This window comes from Triticum aestivum, chromosome 6D (genome assembly GCF_018294505.1).
Source record: "Triticum aestivum cultivar Chinese Spring chromosome 6D, IWGSC CS RefSeq v2.1, whole genome shotgun sequence".
Lineage (NCBI taxonomy): Eukaryota > Viridiplantae > Streptophyta > Magnoliopsida > Poales > Poaceae > Triticum > Triticum aestivum.
The window spans coordinates 53,592,553-53,598,923 of NC_057811.1; the positions used below are offsets into that span (position 1 = coordinate 53,592,553).

The 6,371-nt window shown below is 43.0% G+C and overlaps 1 long non-coding RNA gene across 1 annotated transcript; it reads left to right on the forward strand.

The window, feature by feature from the left end:
* The first annotated feature begins 1,069 nt into the window (after window positions 1-1,069).
* Window positions 1,070-5,687, forward strand: LOC123143481 (uncharacterized). Its single transcript, XR_006470873.1, has 2 exons — window positions 1,070-5,362; window positions 5,446-5,687. It is a non-coding gene; the product is annotated as an uncharacterized lncRNA (long non-coding RNA).
* Window positions 5,688-6,371: the final 684 nt, after the last annotated feature.

Genomic DNA, 6,371 nt, shown 5'->3' on the forward strand with positions numbered 1-6,371 from the left:
ACCTCATTTTTATCTGATGATAGACTGAATATGCGCCCAAAATACGCAAACGCTGACAACCGTCCATGGAATCGATTACTTGGTCTATACTTACGTGGCAGAGAGAATGGATCTGGGGGCATGCCATGTTCAGGGGTTGGTAGTCAACACACATGCGCCAAATGTGATTCTTCTTGGGATACAGAGCGACTAAGGAGGCCAGGGATTGAGAGAACGATCAAGAGAGAAGAGGAATAGAGGATTGCTAGGGAGAAGATCACTTGGTCGATACGTACGTGGCAGAGAGAATGGATCTTGGGGCATGCCTTGTTCAGGGGTTGGTAGTCAACACACATGCGTCAAATGTGGTTCTTCTTGGGATACAGAGCGACTAAGGAGGCCAGGGATTGAGAGAACGATCAAGAGAGAAGAGGAATAGAGGATTGCTAGGGAGAAACAACCAGTGGCAGAGGCATGGGTTGGCCAGCATGGGCCAGGACCCTCCCCAACATGATGAGTTTGCTTGTATATACACAAAAGGAAGGGATCATAACAGAGGAGGGAGAGTAGCGGTGGAGCTCGGAGATGGAAGAATGATCAAATTGGGAGAGGGAGGGGATCAACGGGGAGGGAAGAGTCAGCATCATGCTGGTCGCCGTACTATCGCCGAAAGTCACCTCAAACACGGTATTTGGATACGTACGCTCGCTATTCTAGCTGGGCAATTAGTTGGTCCTTAACTTTTTCGTGAAAAAGGCTGGACCTTAAGTTGAGTTGGTGCTAACGAAATGAATATATTGTGGATTTTTTTTTCATAGCATCTATGACCGTGGGTTTTTTTTTAGGACTAAGACGCTGCTTTATATTCAATCAAAGTTTGGAGTGGCATACATAAAAAGTCTGGGGGATTTAAAAGCACGTGACTTTTTTTTCTTTCAAAGAAACGACACACAACCTAACATGACTTAATGGGCTGGTATCTCTGTGCCGGCTGGATAGCCCTTCCGCACGCAACCGCCTCTGCCTCAACCCTCAAGCCTAGAAATTTCCCGGTCCGCCTCGAGCACCCGGTCCCAATAGGAGGCTCCCAACGGTAATATCTCCGCGCCGCGTTGCCGACCGACCGACCAACCGACCCCTCCTGTCCTGCCCACCCGGCCCGGATCCAGCCCCAACCCACCAGCAGCAGCTCCACTTCCCTCCGGTTTCCGCCGCCCGCGGAAGCCGTCTCCGGCGACACCGCCTCTTCCCCGGCGGCCCGCCCACGGCCAGGCGCGCCCTGTCCTCCCTCCCCGCGCTCTGGCCGTGGCCGGTCTGCTCCTCCTCCCTTCGCCCGGGGCCCCGGGGCCCTGCCTCCCGCCTCGGCCTCGCCTCGCCGCGTCTGGTTTGGCATTTGCTCGTCCTCGATTCGCCGTCCGTTTAGGTTTAGAGTCGCGCCTGATTTGGTTTTGCTCGCCCTCGCCGTCGTCTGCTCAGAAACCGCGGCTGGTTCTTGATTTTGCTCGTCCTCACCGTCGCTCGTTTGGAGTCGCCATCCGGTTCGATTTTGCTCTTCCTCGCCGTCGCCCGTTTGCAATTGCGCCTGGTTCGATTTTGCTCTTCCTCGCCGTCGTCCGCTTAGAGTCTCGTCCGGTTCGATTTTGCTCGTCCTCGCCGTCGCACGTGTGGAGTCGCGTCCGGTTCGATCTTGCTCGTTCTCGCCGTCGTCCGTTTAGAGTCTCGCCTGGTTCGATTTCGCTCGACCTCGCTGTTGTCCCGATGCGCTCGCGTGATCTTGGCCCGTCTCGCCTCGTTTGCGAACTAGCAATCTTGTCTGCGTGCGCTTCTGTTATCCGAACTAGCTAGCAATCCTGGGTTTCGTGTTCGCGTCGGTTGCAGGAACGAACGGGTCTGGTTTTGAAATTGGATTACGGCCGGAGACGGGGAGCGACGTTCGTTTATCGTGCTAGTTTAGACCGGTTGCTCTGTTCCGTCACCTGCGTTGCTCTTGGTGATTTTCAGAACTCAAACGCATGCTCTCTTGTTGGCCCACTGTCAATTTTTGGCCCTCTGTCAGTTCTTGAGTTGCAGGATCCGTTAATTCTTGAGTTCTTGTTGTACCGGCTAGGCGTGCGTGCTCTAATCCTAGGTGCAGAGACGCTTGTTCTGATGGTGTATACTGTATATGTTCTTTCCAATTTGTTTCTTGTTATCATGCTTTGCTTGTGTGTTCCGAGCAGAAAAGTTTTACAAGAGTGCAAACCATGTGGCCTGCTGCTTGACTATATAATTGAACACCTGTTGCTGCTACTGTTGGACAAAGGTTCATTCTTTTCTCCCTGATGTTGCTATTTCCATTGAAGTACTCATAGGAGTTCTAGATGAGCTGATGCTAGTTAGTTCCCCTTAGACTACATTCTAGATTCCACAGCATAACTCCAGAATTTTGTTATTGCACACCTGGGCATATATATATTTCTGTTGTGAGCATAACTCTAGAATTTATTTATCCATGAAAGCACGTCCATCACATGTTTTTTTAAATGATGCTAAATTATTGTAGACCGAATTTGACATGGGAGGAGTCCGTTAAGAGAGACCTGAAGGATTGGAGTATCACCAAAGAGCTAGCTATGGACAGGGGTGCGTGGAAGCTTGCTATCCATGTGCCAGAGCCATGAGTTGGTTGCGAGATCTTATGAGTTTCACCTCTAGCCTACCCCAACTTGTTTGGGACTAAAGGCTTTGTTGTTGTTGTTGTTGTTGTTGTTGTTGTTGTTGCTAAATTCTGTCATGTCCCTTTCCTTTGGATAACATGGACATGTGCTGCTTGTTTTCTTGTGATAATGCTGATCCAATTGACTAGCCCAACTCTTATGCTCTGACATTTGTTAATTCCCTGTTAGTTTGCCTGAAAATTTATTGTTTGTCATGTTTAATTTTGTGGCATCAACTCGGTATTGTGATTAATGACCTAGTATTTTTTTAGTGTAGACAGTTGACTTCTTTTTTCTAATTTTTAGTGATATGCGTGTTTTGTTATGTCTTATGTGGATATCATATTCTTTTTTTGTATTACTAATGTCCAGTCAATGGAAAATGCTTTTCTTGCTTTGCCTAGACTTTGTGACAGTTAACTTATAGTGTGCGGTCATTGATCATTGAGCTTCTGACACCCTATTCCATAAAATTTTGTAGTAATGTTTGCTGGATCATTGAGTAGTTAATATTGATTCTAAGTTTGGTGGATCATTCAACTTCTGCGTGCACTTCGGTTATCTGAGAGACACTCACGATCCTGTGTTTCGTGTTCGTGGCGGTGCGATGAACGATTACATTTCGTGTTTCTGTGTTTCATGTTCGCCATTAGGTTTTGAATTTGGATTACGGAGATGGAGAGAGGCCAAAGCATGGTCAGTTTATCGTGTTCATTCAGATCGGTTTCTCGGTTCCGTCGCTGCATTGTTCGTCGGCGATTTCCAGACCTCAAACGCATGTGCCCTTGTGATACTCTGGTTTGGCTCGCTGGTCGTTATGGTTGTTCGTTACGGTTGTTCTTATGTTCTTGAATTACCCTTCTTATAAGCAGAGATGGGGTGATTCACTATGGTCGTTCTGATGGTTGCTTGTTTAGTGTTCTTTCCAATTGGGTTCTTCTTGCCATGCTTTGCTTATGTTCCCAATGTCTGTCTTTCCATATATGGGGATGCATCCTGGGTGCAAACCGTGTAGGCGTGTGTTTTATACTAGCTATGGTGTGTTTTATACTATCTGATGAGGAAGGTGGAAATATTGATATCACTTCTGTGTTAGTATACTTGATATGGTGTGTTTTATTCAAGTTATTAACCATGTCTTTTACAAATTTTCCTTGAGATACATGTTTATATGGCAGGAGTGATTGTCTTGACGACTAATCATTTATGCTAACTTGGTATTGGTAGTGCCTGATCATAGGTAACAGACCAGTACTTGTTTAGTGCAGACAACTGACTATTCTTTTTTCTGAACTTTTTTGTGATATGTGTGTTATGTGGATATCATATTCTAATGCTTTTCTAAGTATTTAAGGTACAGACTTGCGGATCTGGACATGTCACATTTGCTCTTTATTGTGTTGCTAAGGACACTTAACGGCTTGGCTGGGCCACTGCACGGCCTGGCTAATCAGGTACACTTGATTTTATGTGTAGTTGATGTTCTCTGCCACATCATGCTCAACTTGTACTTGCCAAATGGATCTCCTGGAACAAATTGTTCGTAATAAATGAACAAATTGCAGAACTTGTGGCTGTGCTATTTACCCACTTGCTTTTGCACATGATGTTAAGAAGAAGAAAAGCATACACCCTGTTATTTTAAAATGCTGCGTTTACTGTTTTGATGTGCATAAACTGAGAATAGTCACCACTAGTTGGAGGCACGTGCTTTGCACGTGTGCGTTCTTAACTAAAAATTTCATACAAGCAGGAAAATTTTATATATAAACAAAGCACTTTTTATATGGAGTTTTAGCTTCGCAGCCTCTTGCCAATTTACATTGTTCATGAACAAATTTGATTTTCTTATATTTCGAGAACATGTAAAGAGTAATTTTGGTTAACACTTACAAATGTAAAGTTTCCCGCGAAAAAGGCAAACTTGCAATTAATATTCTCAAAACGGTAAGTTACATCATGGGATTAACTTTTATTCAAAAAATAATCAGATTCAGAAACTGAACACATGGTCTATCTGTGGATTAGATTAGAATTAGTAATCTATCTATGGATGGGGCATGTCCCAGGCGCATCAGATTAGAATTGTAATCTATCTATGGATGGGGCATGTCCCTCCTTTGCTGAGTTGGCTTGTGATGGTTTTGTAATTGATTCCGTATGAGTAAAGCAAAATGGTCTGTGGCTCTGTGCTCCCGTCTGTTGACCGGATGTTTCTGTTGTATGTTAAAACTAAAAAATGTCTCTATATTTCATATACATGTGAAGCCCAATGCATCTGTATCATAAAGAATGATATGTGCTCACTTATGTTGCTGGATTTCTGCTATATGCAATTACTGAAAAAGGAATGGTACATCTATAAGATTTAAGTATTGTATATGCTACAATAATAGCCCTGCAAATACATTAGACCCTCATCATCCACATCATCGTACTCAATGGTGTCTTCACTATTTGCTAGGTATTCTGTTGACAAGTTATCTATAGTTGTAAATAGATGAAATACTTGTATGTGCAACAAATTAAATCATTGTAATTATGACTAAAATTATCATGAATGGCAGGAAAAGAATCTTGGGGCACATAAATGATATCTTCATGCAAATTGTTGGTCTCTCTACCACGATCCTGTGCAGTACTTTCTTTTCCTGACCTATGTCTTTTATTATGGCCACAAATCACTTGTACGTATGTTTCTTCCTGATCATGCGAGAGTTGTGAGTGCATGTTGGGGCAATGATGTCGCTTATGCACCTACGTTTTTCAGTTCATATTTTGCAGCTTGATCTTCTGAGGATATTGATGATAAATATATGCCAGGTGAACTGATGGTGAATTGAGTTCCAGATTTTGGATGACTTGTGCCAGAACCACCACTATCCGCCACTGTTTTGAAGGAAAAAGTGTCAACGACGCTGTGATGAAAAAAAAATTATAGTAGATATTTGTTAATTCATTTTGTATCACAACCTTGTTTTCCTTTTGATGAAGACTCTAGTTGAGAAAATACTGAATCGTGCTTTTCATAGTTTGAACTGGACACGACTTCCTTTCCTGTAATGTAGGTTCAACCTTATCCCATCAAAAAAATTATACATCATATATAAGGAGGTAAACAAACATTCAACGGTCATTGATAATATGAGAAATGAATTTGCTTTATTTATAAAGCAGGCGAAAGCCTTTTTCGGTAATATGAGAAATGAATATTTCATCGATTAGAAAAGTTACATGTCATGCACATGTTCTTATTAGCCCTTGTATTTTTCTGCTGTGGTGCTGGTTGTGTATTGCTACAAATTGCACTGCACTCACGCCTTATCCTTTTGTACTCACGATTCCTTTGCAAATAGCCTTTCCTCTGGGAAGAACTCATTTGCGTAGAATTTTTGTTTTCACCTAAGGGATCATTCTGCTCTCCAATGACAACTACTATTTCCCCACCAAAGAAAACAAACAAAAAACACATAGTATATCAAGGCAACGGATCGATAAGGATAATAATTATATATCAAGATAATAAAGAAACATACAGCGGCTCCCTTTTGGTGAAGTCACGTCTAGTGAACATTTGTAATATCTCTAAATGGAACTCGGCCTTCTATCTTGTCGATTTTACTTGATTTTTATAAGCCAGGTGGTTTCAACCCCAACCTACGGTATAAGCATTAGACCATTTTTAGGTTGCCAAAT